This window comes from Chlorocebus sabaeus, chromosome 6, assembly GCF_047675955.1.
Source record: "Chlorocebus sabaeus isolate Y175 chromosome 6, mChlSab1.0.hap1, whole genome shotgun sequence".
Taxonomy (NCBI): Eukaryota; Metazoa; Chordata; class Mammalia; order Primates; family Cercopithecidae; genus Chlorocebus; species Chlorocebus sabaeus.
The window spans coordinates 22,125,395-22,143,885 of NC_132909.1; positions in this window are offsets into that span (position 1 = coordinate 22,125,395).

Here is an 18,491-nt window from a genome sequence, read left to right on the forward strand (position 1 = left end):
ACAACTCTTGTAAGAGGGAACTGAATAATGTCGATGTGCAATCTTACATGCATATATCATGTGACCTAGGCTGCTTGCTTCTATCCGGAAGATACACTAGTAAGATTATGTAGTATGCACAAAGGAATGTAAATATTTGTAAATGCAACAGACTGGAAAGATTTCCAGCAATGGATGGGCTGAATTAACTCTCAAATATATACGTACAAGGTGTATTGTGCAACTGTATATTTCATAATCTTCAGATTATATTTCGTAATCTTCAGATTATGTTATATAAAAAATAGGAGGGTGTAGGCCGGGCGCGGTGGCTCAAGCCTGTAATCCCAGCACTTTGGGAGGCCGAGACGGGTGGATCACGAGGTCGGGAAATCAAGACCATCCTGGCTAACACGGTGAAACCCCGTATCTACTAAAAAATACAAAAAACTAGCCGGGCGAGGTGGCGGGCGCCTGTAGTCCCAGCTACTCGGGAGGCTGAGGCCGGAGAATGGCGGGAACCCGGCAGGCGGAGCTTGCAGTGAGCTGAGATCCGGCCACTGCACTCCAGCCTGGGTGACAGAGCAAGATTACGTCTCAAAAAAAAAAAAAAAGGGAGGGTGTAGAATAATGTGCTAATTTTTGTGAGAAGGGCAGACTGCTATATATGTTTATACTTTCTCTCTTTTTTTTTTTTTTTTTTTGAGATGGAGTCTCACTCTGCTGCCTAGGCTGGAGTACACTTACACAATCTGCCTGGCTCAGTGCAACCTCCGCCTCCTGGGTTCAAAAGATTCTCCTGCCTCAGTCTCCTGAGTAGCTGGGACTACAGGCATGCGCCACCATGCCCAGCTAGTTTTTATATTTTTAGTAGAGACGGGGTTTCACCATGTTGGCCAGGATGATCAAGATACCTTGACCTTGTGATCTGCTCGCCTTGGCCTCCCAAAGTGTTGGGATTATAGGCATGAACCACCGTGCTCAGCTATGTTTATACTTTCTTTTCTTTTTTTTTTTTTTTTAGATGGAGTCTCACTCTGTTGCCCAGGCTGGAGTGCAGTGTCCGGATCTCAGCTCACTGCAAGCTCCGCCTCCCGGGTTCATGCCATTCTCCTGCCTCAGCCTCCGGAGTAGCTGGGACTACAGGCACCCGCCACCTCGCCTGGCTAGTTTTTTGTATTTTTTAGTAGAGACGGGGTTTCACCGTGTTAGCCAGGATGGTCTCGATCTCCTGACCTCATGATCCACCCGTCTCGGCCTCCCAAACTGCTGGGATTACAGGCTTGAGCCACCGTGCCCAGCCGTTTATACTTTCAAAACACAGTGGAAGGATAAGCCAAGACCTAATCAAAATGATGAAATAATAGGTGGGAGCTGGGTGTGATAGTGCATGCCTGTAATCCTAGCTACCTGGGAGGATATGGTAGGAGGATCCCTTGAGCCCAGGAGTTCAAGTGCAATCTGGACAACAGAGCAAGACCCCTGTCTCTTAAGAAAAATTAAAATACAACCCATAGGTGGGAGAGAGCAAGGTTGGAAAGTAGCCACCTTTGATTTTACCTTGTTTTTATCTGAGAATCATTTTACAACCTCACAGTAAAGAATATTTCCTAGACAAAACATTTTAACTAGAAAAGTGTGGCATATTCATATTAATTTTATTATTCTATTGACTGAAAGTCACCATTAACAGAATGAACAGATGTCTGCTGGTCAAATGGAGAAACAGACCAGATTTACCCTTATATCTGTAAATACTAAAAAGCTAAACAAAATAGGTGAAACAATGGTTTTTAGGACATTGAATATACAAAAATGTCAATTTCCAATGAAGAACAGTGATCCCTGAAAAAACAGAAATAAATTTTTCGTCCAGTTTTTCCAGACTACTGCTGGGAGGGGTAACTCAGGCAGAGCCTAGTGGTCTCCTAGTGTTGAGATAGAATGAGGAATCTGATGAGACCAAAGTGGCCAGAGTTGACAAGGCAAAACACTGATGAGAAGAGAAAAATCTACAGAGGATCTTCGTTAAGTTCAGCTAAATATTCATCAACACGTGTGTGTGAAAACTACCTGAAGCCAGGGAAAAATAACTACCTTAAAGGATTAGAGGGAAGAATCCACAGAGCTCAAAAAGGGCCAGGAATAATTCCTTTTCCCAACAGCCAAAGTGGAAAATAAAAAATTACTAGGCATCGGCTGGGTGTGATGGCTCAAGCCTGTAATTCCAGCACTTTGGGAGGCTGAGGCAGGCGGATCACCTGAGGTCAGGAGTTTGAGACCAGCCTGGTCAACACGGCAAAACCCTGTCTCTACTAAAAATACCAAAAAAAAAAAAAAAAAAAAAAAAAAAAAAAGCCAGGTCTATAATACCAGCTACTCAGGAGCCTGAGGCAGGAGAATCGCTTGAACCTGGGAGACGGAGGTTGCAGTGAGCTGAGACTGCACTACTGCACTCCAGCCTGGGCGACAGATGAGACTCTGTCTTACAAAAAAAAAAAAAAAAAAAAAAATTTACTAGGCATCCAGCATTCATTAAGGAGAATAATTCAGTTAAGGAGGAAGAGAATTCTGGGATTCTGGGAATTTCCTTAACCAATGAAGAGTATGTGTGAGAAATCTACTGCTAACATGATACTTAATGGTAAAAGCCCAAAGATCAGCAAAAAGAGGAGGACACCTGGTCTCAACACTTCTACTAAGCATTATACTAGAAGTGCTAGCTAGTGCAATAAACAAAAGAATACAATGTATCCAGACTAGAAAGGAAGTAAAATCATCTTTATTAACGGACTATATGATTGTCTATATAAAAAAAATCTGATGGTATCTACAACACTAGTAGAACTAAATGAGCTTAGTGAGATTGCAAAATAAAGATCAATATATATAAAGCAGAAGATTTTGCATGTACTAGCCATGAACAATCTGATCCTTAAAACCTTAAATGCCATTTATAACACCATAAACAGTATGAAATACATACTGATGCATCTGGCAAAAGAAGTGCAAGATATATAGTATAAAAATTAAAAACACTTCTAGGAGAACTTGAAAAAAGACCTAAACAGGGAGATATACTGTGTTCAGAGATTAGAAGACTCAATACCGTTAATATGTCAGTTCTTTCCAAACTGACGTATAGATTCAGTGAAATTCCAATTTGAATATTGGGGAGGCTTTTGTTTTGCAGAAATTGGCAACCCAATTCTAAAATACATATGGACATGCAAAGGACCTAGATTAGAGAAAACAACTTTTAAAAATAATTTTGAAAGTTGGAGAATAGGTCAGGCGTTGTGGCTCATGCCTGTAATCCCAGCACTTTGGTAGGATGAAGTGGGCAGATCACCTGAGGTCAGGAGTTCAAGACTAGCCAACATGGCAAAACCCATCTCTACTAAAAAAAAAAAAAAAAATCAAAACCAGTATTATACTTCATAAAGGAAATTCCAAAACCTCCTTAACTGGTTGTTTCTTTCACAAAAGTTACTCTACACACGTGCCCCAAAATTAAGATTTCAAAGGCATTGGGGAAAATACTACTACTAAGATATCAAAACCAGGAGCTTACTTCCTTTAAAACAATTCCAAACTAACTCGCTGTGCCTTTCACAGAAATTTCCCACAAGAAATATGATTTTATAAAGCCTGAGAAGGTGCTTCTTTTAGGACAACCACCAAAACTAAAAATTGGTTTAATTAGCAACAACAACAAAAAGCCATTTTAACTGGCTGTCCTTATCAGAGACAGTCCACTAAATAATACAATTGGCAAAAAGTGAGATTTGTTAAGGGTTGGGGTGCTTTATCATGAACATTATATAAGCCAAGAATGTATTTTATTTAATAAACCTCAACCTGCCGGTCACTCCCTCCCTTCGAGGCGTTCTGCAACAAAACACTTGCCTAGAAATAAAAAGGGCGTTTTACCCGAGTGAGATGAAAAAGCCCCGTTTTTACCTTTAATCTCGAGACAATACGGGTCAGAGGTCAAGAAATTGTGTCAGCGCCAGTGAGGGCGTCCGTGAGTCCGGTGGACTGATGGGGATGGGCCGGGACGCAGCCCAGGTTCCTGTTCCCGCCCTGGCGATGGCCGATTTCATACCTGAGGACGATGATGGCGAGGACTAAACGCCGCTGACCCTCCGGCGTCCCATGTCCAGCGGGTGCTAGGTGGAACAGCCCAAGACTGCGGAACCACACTTGCCACGGCGCACCTGGACACCATCTGCAGACCCAGCCTGTTATGGGATTCCGGAAACGCGAAGGCGGGCTTCCGGAAACGGTGACCAATGGGAAACGCGATCAGATATGACTAGGCGGACAGTCCGTTTCCAGCCAACACAGAAGGAAGGGACGCTTTCAGTCAGCCTCAAATAGACGGAGCTTTCAGCCAATGGATGTGCAGGTTTGCTTCACATTAGCCAATAAGAAGTGCTTGGGGCCGACCTGCCTACAAGCGCAGCAAAAGCTTTCCTCCGCTTATCTGCGGTGGAACGCCTACCCGCGCGCCAAACCCAAACTTTGCAGTTACGTTTGGTGCTGTTTCCTACACTTTCATGGAGATTTGCAGCAGACGCAGGAGACCCTCCCACCTGGCCCATGCCCTCCGCCCGGTGAACACCGAGACCCAACCTTGTTCACTGCCAGTCCCAGTCTTGTGATCAACAAACAGGCTAGTAAATTATAAAAATTAAAAATAAAAGAAATGGCCGGGCGTGGTGGCTCACGCCTGTAATCCCAGCACTTTGGGAGTCCGAGACGGGCGGATCACGAGATCAGGGGTTCGAGATCACGGTGAAACCCCGTCTCTACTAAAAATACAAAAAACTAGCCGGGCGAGGTGGCAGGCGCCTGTAGTCCCAGCTACTGGGGAGGCTGAGGCAGGAGAATGGCAGGAACCCGAGCGGCGGAGCTTGCAGTGAGCTGAGATCGGGCCACTGCACTCCAGCCTGGGCGACAGAGCCAGACTCCGTCTCAAAAAAAAAAAAAAAAAGAAAAAAAAGAAAAGAAATATAGCCGGACGTAGTGGCGTGTGCCTGTAATCCCAGCTACTCCGGAGGCTGATGCAGGAGAATCGCTTGAACCGGGGAGGTAGAGGTTGCAGTGAGCCGAGATCGCGTCACTGCACACCAGCCTGCGCGGCAAGAGCGAAACTCCGTCTGAAAATAATAAAATAAAATAAAGGAAATGGGGCTGGGCGCGGTGGTTCACGCCTGTAGTTCCAGCACTTTGGGAGGCCGAGGCGGGCAGATCACTTGAGGTCAGGAGTTCGAGACCAGTCCGGCCGCCAACATGAAACCCCCGTCTGTACTAAAAATACAAAAATTAGCCAGGCGTGGTGGCGGGCGCCTGTAATCCCAGCTACTCAGGAGGCGGAGGCACAAGACTCGCTTGCACCCCGGAAGCGGAGGTTGCAGTGAGCCGAGATCGCGCCCCTGCGCTCCAGCCTGGGCGACAGAGTGAGACTCTGTCTAAAATAAAATAAAATAAAATAAATAAAATAAAATAAAATAAAATAAAATAAAATAAATGCCGGGCGTGGTGGCTCAAGCCTGTAACCCCAGCACTTTGGGAGGCCGAGGCAGGTGGATTCCCTGAGCTCAGGAGTTCAAGACCATCCTAGGCAACGTGGTGAAACCCCGTCCCTACTAAAAATACAAAAATTGGCTGGGTGCGATGGCTCACGCCTGTAATCGCAGCACTTTAAGAGGCCGAGGCGGGTGGATCACCTGAGGTTGGGAGTTGAAGACCAGCCTGACCAACATGGAGAAACCCCGTCCCTACTAAAAATACAAAATTAGCCGCGGTGGTGGCGTATGCCTGTAATCCCAACTACTCGGGAGGCTGAGGCAGGAGAATCGCTTGAACCCGGGAGACGGAGGTTACGGTGAGCCAAGATCACGCAATTGCACTCCAGCATGGGCAACAAGAGCGAAACTCCGTCTCAAAAAAAAAAAAAAAAAAACAATTAGCCACGCGTGGTGGTGCATGCCTGTAATCCTAGCTACTTGGGAGGCTGAGGCAGGAGAATCGTTTGAACTCGGGAGGCGGAGGTTGCAGTAAGCCGAGACCGCGACATTGCACTCCAGCCTGAGAGAGAGGATGGAAACTGTCTCTAAATAAATAAATAAATAAATAAATAAATAAATAAATAAATAAGAAGGAAATGACAAAAGGAAACATTAATGCATGAAATCAAACAAATGCTTTCGCTGACGAGCTCCATCTATGCAAAACTGAACCTAGGAAAATGTGCACGTTTCTAACTAGCAATTCTGGAGGACAGAGCTGGGAGGGAGCATTAACTTGATTTTCTGTAATTTAAGAGTTGTCAGTAAAGTCAGTGTTTGCAGGCATTTTCAGTGTTCTGTAGTGGGCTTCAGTTCCGATGGCAGTGTGGCAGGCGAGGTTTCCATTAGCAACCAGAACAGTTTCCACTAACCCTTTACTATAATTGTGATGAATGCATAAGTTAAACTTTAAGGAAATGGAGAAACTGGTGCCTGAGTGTGGGGAAAAGAAAGAGAGATCAGACTGTTACTGTGTCTATGTAGAAAGTCCACATAAGAGACTCCATTTTGTTCTGTACTAAGAGAAATTCTTTTGCCTTGAGATGCTGTTAGTCTGTAACCCTAGCCCCAACCCTGTGCTTGCAGAGGCATGTGCTGTGTTGACTCAAGATTTAATGGATTTAGGGCCATGCAGGATGTGCTTTGTTAAACAAATGCTTGAAGGCAGTATGGTTATTAAAAGTCATCACCATTCTCTAATCTCAAGTACCCAGGGACACAATACATTGCGGAAGACCACAGGGACCTCTGCCTAGGAAAGCCAGGTATTGTCCAAGGTTTCTCCCCATGTGATAGCCTGAGATATGGCCTCCTGAGAAGGGAAAGACCTGACCCTCCCCCAGCCCGACAGCTGTAAAGGGTCTGTGCTGAGGAGGATTAGTGAAAGAGGAAGGCCTTTTTGCAGTTGAGATAAGAGGAAGGCATCTGTCTCCTGCTTGTCCCTGGGAATGGAATGTGTCAGCATAAAACCCGATCATACGTTCTATTTACTGAGATAGGAGAAAACCGCCTTATGGCTGGAGGTGAGACATGCTGGCTGCAACACTGCTCTTTAATGCACTGAGATGTTTGTGTAAAGTCAAACATAAATCTGGCCTACGTGCACATCCAGGCACAGCATCTTTCCTTAAACTTATTTATGACACAGAGATCTTTGCTCACGTTTTCCTGCTGACCCTCTCCCCACCATTACCCTATAGTCCTGCCACATCCCCCTCTCTGAGATGGTAGAGATAGTGATCAATAAATACTGAGGGAACTCAGGGACCAGTGCCAGCGCGGGTTCTCTGGATGCTGAGTGCCGGTCCCCTGGGCCCACTGTTCTTTCTCTATACTTTGTCTCTGTGTCTTATATATTTTCTCAGTCTCTTGTCCCACCTGATGAGAAACACCCACAGGTGTGGAGGGGCAGGCCACCCCTTCACCTGAGTATCAGGGATGGAATGCAAAAACAAACCCATTAAGACCGTGCCTGGGTCTTCTCAGACCCTAAAGTCTGATAGAATAATAATAGCATTCTTATACATTCACCTCGGCCTGTCTTAAGATTCAGAAACTTTCTAAGACTCTAGAGAAATCTTTCCAGATCCTAGACCCTAGTTAAAGATTAGATGTTGGTTGAATGCAACACTCCTGCTTGTAGGTGCAATCCCACCATAGCATGGAGCTGAAGATGTTTATAAGCACTAGAAAAAAACTTGTAACTTTGAGTTGCTCTGGTGAGTTACTTGGCCCTTCTCCACCTAACCGGTTGCAGAAATAAACTTCCTTTTTTCCCAGCCTGTCTGCATCTTATTGGACAATTGCGACTGACCGGCTCAGCAAACTCCTCTTTTGTGTGGTTATCTGGGACTCCTTTGGGAGGGAACATTTTAAATTTTCCATTTCAAAGAGTTCTATTGGCACTCTGGCACTGTTTTCCTCTGCCTACCCTGGGACCTGAGTTCTCCTGGACTCGAATCTCCAGCCACAGAGTCCAGAAGCCCACACTTCCACATTCTGTGACTGTTCCACAAACACAGGGAGAATTTGCAGAAAATGTGCATAAAAACCTTAGAATTCTTTGCAATAAAACTCCACATTACAAACTGGCGAGAATGGAGGATTTTAGCCCGAATAGGTTTTTCCTCTATTTGAAACCAATAATTTCCCTTTTACAATTTTGAATTTTCAAAATCAATAAGCACTCCCCGCCCCAGGTTTATCCTTATGTAAAGTGCCCCCTCTGCACATGCAACATTTAATAAACCTGGAAAATATGATGCTATGTGAAAAAAGCCAGTCACAAAACACCACAGGTTATGTAATTCCATTGAAATAAAATGTCCAAAATAGAACAATACATAGAAACAGAAAGTAGATTAGTGGTGGCCCAGGATTAGGGAAGTTGTGGGGAAATGGAGGGATATGGAGTTTTCTTCAGGGTAATGAAAATGATCTAAAATTTATTGCATACTGAAAACCGTTGAATTTTATACTTTCAATGGGTGGCTTCTGTGATATGTTATTAATATTTCTCAATAAATCTTCAAAAAAAATAGTGCCTGTGTGTGTTTTTATGTATTGTTCCTCCAGAGTCCAGTCCATTTTTTTTTTTTTTTTTTGAGACGGAGTCTGGCTCTGTCGTCCAAGCTGGAGTGCAGTGACCGGATCTCAGCTCACTGCAAGCTCCGTCTCCCGGGTTCACGCCATTCCCCTGCCTCAGCCTCCTGAGTAGCTGGGACTACAGGCGCCCGCCACCACACCCGGCTAATTTTTGGTATTTTTAGTAGAGATGGGGTTTCACCGTGGTCTTGATCTCCTGACCTTGTGATCCGCCCACCTCGGCCTCCCAAAGTGCTGGGATTACTAGCGTGAGCCACACCGCATCTGGATTCCAGTTCACATTTTTACACTTGATGAAGAAATTAAGATTTTGTTTCTTCTTCTTCTTTTTTTTTTTTTTCCTTTTTGAGACAGTCTCCCTCTGTTGCCCAGACTGGAGTGCATTGGCATAATCTGGGCTCACTGCAACCTCCAGGCTAATTTTTGTATTTTTAGTAGAGACAGTGTGTCACCATGTTGGCTAGACTAGTCTCGAACTTCTGACCTCAAGTGAGTCCTGCACGTTGGTCTCGCAAATTGCTGGGATTACAGGCATGAGCCACTGTGCCCGGCCAGGACCATCTTATTCTACCTTAATTTCTGACACATCAGCTCAGTGGAAATTTTACATTAGGTCCCAAAGTTACTCTTTTTAAGATTTTATCAGCTGGGTGCAAATAGCTCACACCTGTAATCTCAACACTTTGGGAGGCCAAGGTAGGAGTATCAGTTGAGCCCAGGAGTTCAAGGTCAGTCTCTTCAACATAGTGAGACCCACGTATCTACAAAAAAAAATTTTTTTTAATTAGGCGGATGTATTGGTACATGCCTGTGGTCTCAGCTACTAGGTAGGGTAAAGTGGGAGGAGCACTCGAGCCCAGAAGGTCGAGGCTGTGGTGGCCATGTTTATACCACTGCACTCCAGCCTGGGTGACAGAGTGAGACCCTGTCTAAAAAATTGTTTGTGTAATTAGAATTTTTTTTTTTTAGAAAATAAAGTATACACTTAGTGACTTGATACAAATGAATGACTTTTATAATCTATAGAAACCAAAATGAATAAATAAGTAAATAAAATCCCATAGCCATTCTTCTTATGTGAGTCTCTGGTGTTTCTGAGTTGTAAGAATTATGAATTAGTATTAATAAATATGCATGACAAGGACTCAATAAGGGATAGGCATTAATAAATTGCAATCCACACTTACTGGGGTAAGGCCTTTAAAGATGTCAAGAAAAGGAAAGAAAAAGAAAAGGCATTGAAAAACTGCATTGCCTACCAAAACGCTAAAGTTTACCTAAGTCCATTAATCAGCACACACACACACACACACACACGCAGTGGGTGTGTAAAATGGTCAACACAGTCTCCCATGAATGTATCCTCTTAATAGGTCTGTGGGGGTAACAGATGAGGTTCTATAGATCCTGGATTCAGGGATGGGGAATCTGTGAGGTCCCTGGGGTGACAGAGGAGGGTCTGTAGATTAGTGATGGGTGGTCTTTGGGATAGTGATGAGGTCCATGGAATCAATGATTGTGGGTATGTAGGGTCAGTGATAAGGGAATCTGGTGTGAGTGATGGGATGTGTGTGGGATCGATGAGACAGTGTGAAATCAATCCATGAGAGCCAGACTTGTGGTGTCATCTCTCAGGGTGATGCATCCTGATCTGTGTGTCAGTGGTGGGGTCAGAGTGTGGCTGTCACGTTCCTCCCACTGGGTGTTCTGGGTCCCACCAAGTGCACAGATTCCCTTACCTGGTCCTGGCTGGAGAGGCTCTTCTCAAGGACTCCTCACATGAAAGGTGGGTGGGCGGCTGTTTTGGGGTTGTTTTTTGTTTGTTTGCTTTTTGCCGGGGGTGGGGGTTGGGTTTGGTTTTGACTCTTAGAGGCCACAGACACATGCAGCTTGTAGGAAGAAATTTTTGTCTGGGCAGTCGCTAGGTCCTTTGGGCCAAGCTATCTAACGGGAGCGAAGCTGACCATTCCCTCAGCGCGGTTCAGATCTAGACGGTAGCTTTAAGGTGTCCACAAGGGGGCATGCAAGTGGGTGGTGGCTTTGAGTGGCAGGTGGGCGGAAAGAAACAACTAAGAGACACAGGAACGCTCCTCAGGCTGGATCTGTCACAGCTGCGAGAACAGCCGCCCTAAACCGTCAGGCGCCAATGGGAGGTGCCTCTGGGCTGTGAGAGGCTGGAGGAGGCGGGACCTCCAGACCCAGAGAGTCCGGGCACAGAGCCTGTTACTGCCAGACGCTGAGACGTTGCCATGGGAACCAAGGGCCTTTCGGGTCAGACCAGAGCCTTTCTCAGACAATTCTTTCCGTAACCTGCGAGCTCCTGTCCAGCGCACGCCCCTATGAAAGCCTAGTGTGCCCTCTCCCGCAGAGTCTTCTTTGGTCTGAGAGCCACTTGTTTCTTACATCCCTGCGCTAATATCGCCCTCTGCTCCTACCTACCCCAGGCATTTGCAGCATGCTGGTCCTCTGTTTCCTGACGGGCGGGCCATCTCTCCAGCTTCTGGGAGGACAGTTTAAATTATGGAGGAGGGGGCAGGTGCAGTGCAGCAGGGCCGAGCGGAGTAGCGGGGAGTTGGGGAAGCAGGGGTTTATTTTTCTTTGTAGCTCAGATTCCTAAGCCTGTGACTTTGAGAATCGGTGTCTGCCTTGCAACATTTCAATCTGAGGCTCCCGGGAAGAGGATAGAGTTGCAGCCGGATGGAAGCGTGGTGGGGAGAGGGGTGGGTGTAGGGAACATGGAGAATGTGTCAGGCAGTGTCTTTATTCCTGGCACCTTACTTTGCCTGCTGGAGTTTCCCAGTCTGTTCCAAGCGCACTCTCTCGACCCTGAAGGGACCTGAGGGGTGATGTTGGTCGCCAGTGTGCAGCTCCCCCGGACTGGATTGGAATTGGTCCCATAAATTTTTTTTTTTTTTTTTTTTTTTTTTTTTGAAGGACTCTCGCTCTGTCACCCAGTCTGGAGTGCAGTGGCGCGATCTCGGCTCACTGCAACCTCCGCCTCTCGGGTTCAAGGGATTCTCCCGCCTCAGCCTTCCGAGTAGCTGGGATTACAGGCGCATGCCATCACGCCCGCCTAATTTTTGTATTCCATGGTGTATACGTACCACATTTTCTTTATCCAGTCCACTACTGATGGGCATCACATATGCAACTATACTACTAGGCTACAGTAACCAAAATAGCATAGTACTGGTACAAAAACAGACACATAGACCAACGGAACAGGTTAAAGAACCCAGAAATAAAGCCACACACCTACAACCATCTGATCTTTGACAAAGTCAACAAAAACGAGCAATGGGGAAAGGACTCCCTATTCAACGAATGATTCTGGGATAACTGGCTAGCCATGTGCAGAAGATTGAGTCTGGGCCCCCTACCTTTCATCGTATACAAAAATTAACCCAAAACCGATTAAAGATTTAAATATAAGACATCAAACTATAAAAATCCAGAAAGACAACCTAGGAAATACTCTTCTCGACATCGGCCTTGGTAAGGAATTTTTGGCTAAGTTTCCAAAAAAGCAATTGCAGCAAAAACAAAAATAGACAAGTGGTACCTAATTAACCTAAAAGCTGGGAGGCCGAGGTGGGCGAATCACAAGGTCAGGAGTTTGAGACCAGCCTAACCAACATGGTGAAACCCCGTCTCTACTAAAAATACAAAAATTAGCTGGGCATGGTAGCTCACACCTGTAATCCCAGCTATTCAGGAGGCTGAGGCAGGAGAATTGCCTGAACCTGGGAGGCAGAGGTTGCAGTGAGCTGAGATTACGCCAGTGCACTCCAGCCTGGGCAACAGAGTGAGACTCCGTCAAGAAAGAAAAGAAAAGAAAAGAAAGAGAGAAAAAAGGAAAAAAGAAAGAAACAGAAAGAGAGAGAGAGGGAGAGAAAGAAAAGGGGAGGGAGGGAAAGAGGGAGGAAAGAAAACGGTCACAGTAACTTATAACACTTGGAGGAACTTTGCATTTATGTGAGTGGGGTAGTGGCAGTATATGGGGCAAGAACATTTTGTTGTAGATGAAGATGTTACATTTGATTGTAGAAGAAAGGTGTATGTTACTGATGAGATGTCAAAAGATAGATGATAGGAAGCATTTGTTCTGTTTTTCTGGTCACTCAGTATCTTTTGAACATTTAAAAAAATTTTTTGAGACAGGGGCTCACTCCGTTGCCCAGGTTTGAGTGCAGTGGTGCCGTCACAGCTCACTGTAGCCTCAGACTCCTGGGCTCAAGCGATCCTCCCACCTCATCCTCTCAAAATGTTGGGAATACAGGCGTGAGCCACCACTCCCTGTCCCTTTTGAACATTTTTGCCAGCTCTAGGAAATTTCTCAGTTCCTTGGGCTCTTTTGAAGAAGGGCATGTGACTAAGTCATGTGTCTAAGTTTCACCAATGAAACTCATATCAAGATATTTCAAAATTGATCAACTTATGGTTTCACAAGGAATTCATTTTGTGGGCAAGGGTGGAGGCAGAGGTTCCGGCTTTCACAGGCAAGACTAGTTGCTCATACATCATGTATCAGGTGCAGACGGCACATCAGTGTGGCAACAGTGGCAATTCCCATAGTTCTTGTGCCAGCAGGAGAGGTAGGCCACTTACTCACTATACCTGTCCCATGGCATAATTTTGGGCATAGTTCCTAGAAGCCTGTGATTCAGGATTTCTATGGCTCCCAATCATTCTGAGAGCTACCTACCTTTTTGGATTAATTACCAAAGGCTGGAACTGTTGCTTGCAATTAGAAGCCTTGAATGTTAAAGTATTAAACAATAAAACAGGCCAGGCCTGGTAGCTCACGCCTGTAATCCCAGTGCTTCGCAAGGTTGGGGCGGGTGGATCGTTTCAGCCCAGGAGTTTGAAACCAGCCCAGGCAACATGGCAGAACCCGGTCTCTACAAAGAAATACAAAAATTAGCCAGGCATGGGGGCGTGTGCATGTAATCCCAGCTACTTCAGAAGCTGGGGAGGGAGGATCATCTGAGCCCGGGGAGGTCGAGCCTGCAGTGCCGTGATTGCACCACTGCACTCCAGCCTGGGTGACAGAGCAAGACTGTCTCAAAACAAAACAAAACAAAAAAGCAAATAGTAAAAATCATACATTTCCTTCCTTTAACCCCCCAGCCCTCCAGCATGTGGTTTAGAGGTATTTCATTACCAGATAATGATATTCACTTGGGTGACTAGACGGGCAGGCTATGAATACAATTGGTATCTTAATTGAATTTGGGGAGATGTTTAATTAAAACTACATACAACCGGCAGGGCGCTGTGGCTCATGCCTATACTCAACACTTTGGGAAGTCGAGGTAGGCAGATCACTTGAGGCCTGGAGTTTGAGACCAGCCTGGTCAACATGGTGAAACTTTGTGTCTACTGAAAATACAAAAATTAGCTGTGTGTCATGGCCCATGCCAGTGGTCCCAGCTACTCAGGAGGCTGAGGCACAAGAATCGCTTGAACCTGGGAGGCAGAGGTTGCAGTGAGCCGAGATCATGCCACTGCACTCCAGCCTGGATGACAGAGTAAGACTCTGTCTCAAAAAACTCAAACTGGCCGGGTGCACTGGCTCACGCCGGTAATCCCAGCACTTTGGGAGCCTGAGGCAGGTGGATCACGAGGTCAGGAGTGCAAGACCAGCCTGGCCAAGATGGTGAATCCCCGCCTCTACTAAAAATACAAAATTAGCCAGGTGTGGTGGCACATGCCTGTAATCCCAGCTACTCAGGAGGCTGAGGCAAGAGAATCACTTGAACCCGGGAGGCAGAGGTTTCGGGGAGGCGGAGGTTGAGGTGAGCCGAGATCGCACCATTGCACTCCAGCCTGGGCAACAAGAGTAAAACTCTGTCTCAAAAACAAACAAACAAACAAACAAAGGTTTGTGATAATCTGTGAAATATATTTTGAAATGAATCGGAATTCTATACAGTACTATTCACACCCCAATACTCCTAATATTTCCTTTCCCAGATGATGACCTGGCACTCTTCCTAGGGCTTGATGTCTCCATACAGGTCCCCAGTACAAGTATTTGTGATTCTGAGTCAATTCACTGTCTACATGGGTGACAATGCAATGCTCTTGTTGTAAAGTACCAATACTTTATTTATCATTATTATTTTTAGGCAGGGTGTCACCTCTGTCACCTGAACTGGAGTGCAGTTGTATGATCACAGCTCACTGCAGCCTTCACCTCCTGGGTCCAAGTTACACTCCCACCTCAAACTCATAAGTAGCTGGGACCACAGACCCATTCAATAATAAATTACTGAATTTATTTTGTGGAGACAGGTCTCCCTAGGTTGCCCAGGCTGGTCTCAAACTCCTAGGTTCAAGTGATTCACCTGTCTCAGCCTCCCAAAGTGCTGGGATTACAGGCATGAGCCACTGCATCCAGCTCCTCTAGAGGAAAGCCACCATATCCAGCTAATTTTTGTATTTTTAGTAGAGACAGGGTTTCACCATGTTTGCCAGGCTGGTCTAGAACTACTGACCTCCAGTGATCTGCCCGCTTCAGCCTCCCGAAGTGCTGTGATTATAGGTGTGAGGCACCGTGCCCAGCCAATTGCACAAAATTTTACTCCTTGGTATTTACTTTCTCTTGAGTCTTATGGGCAGCATTAATCATTTCATAGAAGATAAAAAAAATCTATGCAAGATAAGGCCATGCGCCTTGCTTTATTTTTTATTTTATTTATTTTGAGACGGAGTTTTGCTCCTGTTGCCCAGGCTGGAGTGCAACGGTGTGATCTTGGCTCACCGCATCCTCTGCCTCCTGGGTTCAAGCATTCTCCTGCCTCAGCCTCCCGAGTAGCTGGGATTACAGGCATGCGCCACCATGCTGGGCTAATTTTGTATTTTTACTAGAGATGGGATTTCTCCATGTTGGTCAGCTGGTCTCAAACTCCCGACCTCAGGTGATCTGCCTACCTCGGCCACACCTTGCTTTATTAATTCCAGTGACCTTTACCTCTATTCTACTCAGACATCCGTGCTTATTATCATATTCCGGAGTAGTACGTATTTTAGCAATCTTGTTCACTTCTACTTGAAAACATTTTTTCAGCTCAGATATCACCTTTTCCAGAAATGAGCTACTTTTCTTCTAGCTTTTCCTAGAACCATGTGCTGACCTTGACCATAGTACACACTTCATTCCATAGATCTTGTAAGGAAGTTGAATGGATACTCCTGAATTTCCGGCATCCACTACATTATCAAGTATGTACTGACATTTATAAGTACTTCAAAAATTAAAGAATGAACATATGAATGAATCAAACCAAGGCTCAGATGAGTTGTATATCTGTTTGTGGTAGATGAAAACAAAAGTTACTCATGGTCCTTGGACTTATATTTCTGTTCCCCAGCAGTTTTCAAGCATGTAACTGAGTACTTCCTATGTTCCTAGGAGCTGGAGATAGAGATGAGTCAGGTCCAAACTGCACCTTTGTGGAGAACATACTATATGTGCAATTGAACATGTACGTGGTTATGATACTGAAAACAATAAGAATGTAGGCTGGGCACAGTGGCTGATGCCTGTAATCCCAGCATTTTGGGAGGCCAAGGCTTGGAGATCACCTGAGTTCAGGAGTTTGAGACCAGCCTGCCCAACATGGTGAAACCCCATCTCTACTAAAAGTACAAAAAATTAGCTAAGCATGGTAGTGGGCACTTGTAATCCCACCTACTCAGGAGGCTGAGGCAGGAGAATCGCTTCAACCAGGGAGGCGGAGGTTGCAGTGAGCCAAGATCATGTCTCACACCACTGCACTCCAGCCTGGGCGACAAGAGTGAAGCTCTGTCTTAAAAAAAAAGAAAAAAAAGAAGGCCGGGTGCGGCGGCTCATGCCTGTAACCCCTGCACTTTGAGAGGCCGAGGTGGGCGGATCACCTGAGGTTGGGAGTTCAAGACCAGCCTGACCAACATGGAGAAAACCCATCTCTACTCAAAATACAAAATTAGCTGGGTGTGGTGGTAGATGCCTGTAATCCCAACTACTCAGGAGGCTGAGGCAGGAGAATTGCTTGAACCTGGGAGGCAGAGGTTGCAGTGAGCCAAGATTGTGCCATTGAACTCCAGCCTGGGCAGCAAGAGTGAAACTCTGTCTCAAAAAAAAAAAAAAAAAAAGAAAAAAAAAAAAGAAAAAGCACTGGCCTTGGGAGTTTCTTTAGGTTGGCTCCTGTATTCTATTTGTAGCATGGCTTTATTAGGGGGTTGGGGTGCGGCACTAATTCCTAACTTTCTGGCACTATAAAATGTTTTGATTCATCTGGTATTTTCCCTGACCCAGATGTGGAATAAACCATGTATTTAAAGATCCTTGGTTTCTTTTATTGAAGAGTATTACTTACAAAGCACCAAAATCTTGGGCTGGGTAAGGTGGCTCAGGCCTCTAATCTCAACACTTTGGGAGGCTGAGGCAGGAGGATTCCTTGAGGCCAAGAGTTCAAGACCAGCTTGGGCAACACAGTGAGACGCCATCTCTGTTTTTAAAAAGAAAACAAAAACAAAATCACCAAGATCGGGGGTGACAAGTGTGCTCATTGCTACTAGTGTGTCATTGCTTCTAGGCCCTCTTAGTGGGCAGAACTAGGAAATATATTGTATGTATACTAACACACATCCCTAATTATATATTTATTTAGCCTTACTGCAAGGTGTTTTTTTTTTTTTTGGGGGGGATGGAGTCTCGCTCTGTTCCCCAGGCTGGAGTGCGCTGGCGCGATCTCGGCTCACTGCAAGCTCTGCGTCCTGGGTTCATGCCATTCTCCTGCCTCAGCCTCCCCAGTAGCTGGGACTACAGGTGCCCGCTACCACGCCCGGCTATTTTTTTGTATTTTTAGTAGAGACGGGGTTTCACTGTGTTAGCAAGGATGGTCTCGATCTCCTGACCTCGTGATCCGCCCGCCTCGGCCTCCCAAAGTGCTGGGATTACAGGCGTGAGCTACCACGCCCGGCCTTTTTTTTTTTTTGAGACAGGGTCTCACTCTGTCACCCAGGCTGCAGTGCGGTGGCATAATCTCAGCTCAATGCAACCTCCACCTCCCAGGTTCAAGTGATTCTCCCGCCTCAGCCTCCTGAGTAGCTGGGACGTTAGGTGCATGCCACCATGCCTGGCTAAGTTTTGTATTTTTAGTAGAGACAGGGTTTCACCATGTTGGCCAGGCTGGTCTGGAACTCCTGATCTCAGTGGATCTGCCCCCATTGGCCTCCCAAAGTGCTGGAATTACAGGCATGAGCCTCTGGGCCTGGCCAAGCATTCTTAATGGGTGTGATATTGCCCCTAAGAGGGTGAACATTGGTTACTGAAGGTAAAATGAATTATAGTTGTTGTAATGGTTTGTGGCCTTCCACAGAATTTTTTTTTTTTTTTTTTTTTTTTTTTTGAGATGGAGGCTTACTCTGTCACCCAGGCTGGAGTGTGGTGGCACAATCTCGGCTCACTGCAACCTCTGCCTCCTGGTTTCAAGCAATTCACCTGCCTCAGCATTCCAAGTAGCTGGGATTACAGGTATGCACCACCACGTTTGGCTAATTTTTGCATTTTTAGTAGAGACAGAGTTTCACCATGTTGGCCAGCCTGGTCTAGAACTCCTGACCTCAAGTGATCCACCTGCCTTGACCTCTGAAAGTGCTGGGATTGCAGGTGTGAGCCACCGTGCACCTGGCCTATTGCACAAAATTTTACTCCTTGGTATTTAATTTCTCTCAAGTCTTAAGGACAGCATTAAACATTTTATGGAAGATAAAAAATCCATGCAAGATCAGGCCATGCACGGTGGCTCACACCTGTAATCCCAGCACTTTAGGAGGCCAAGG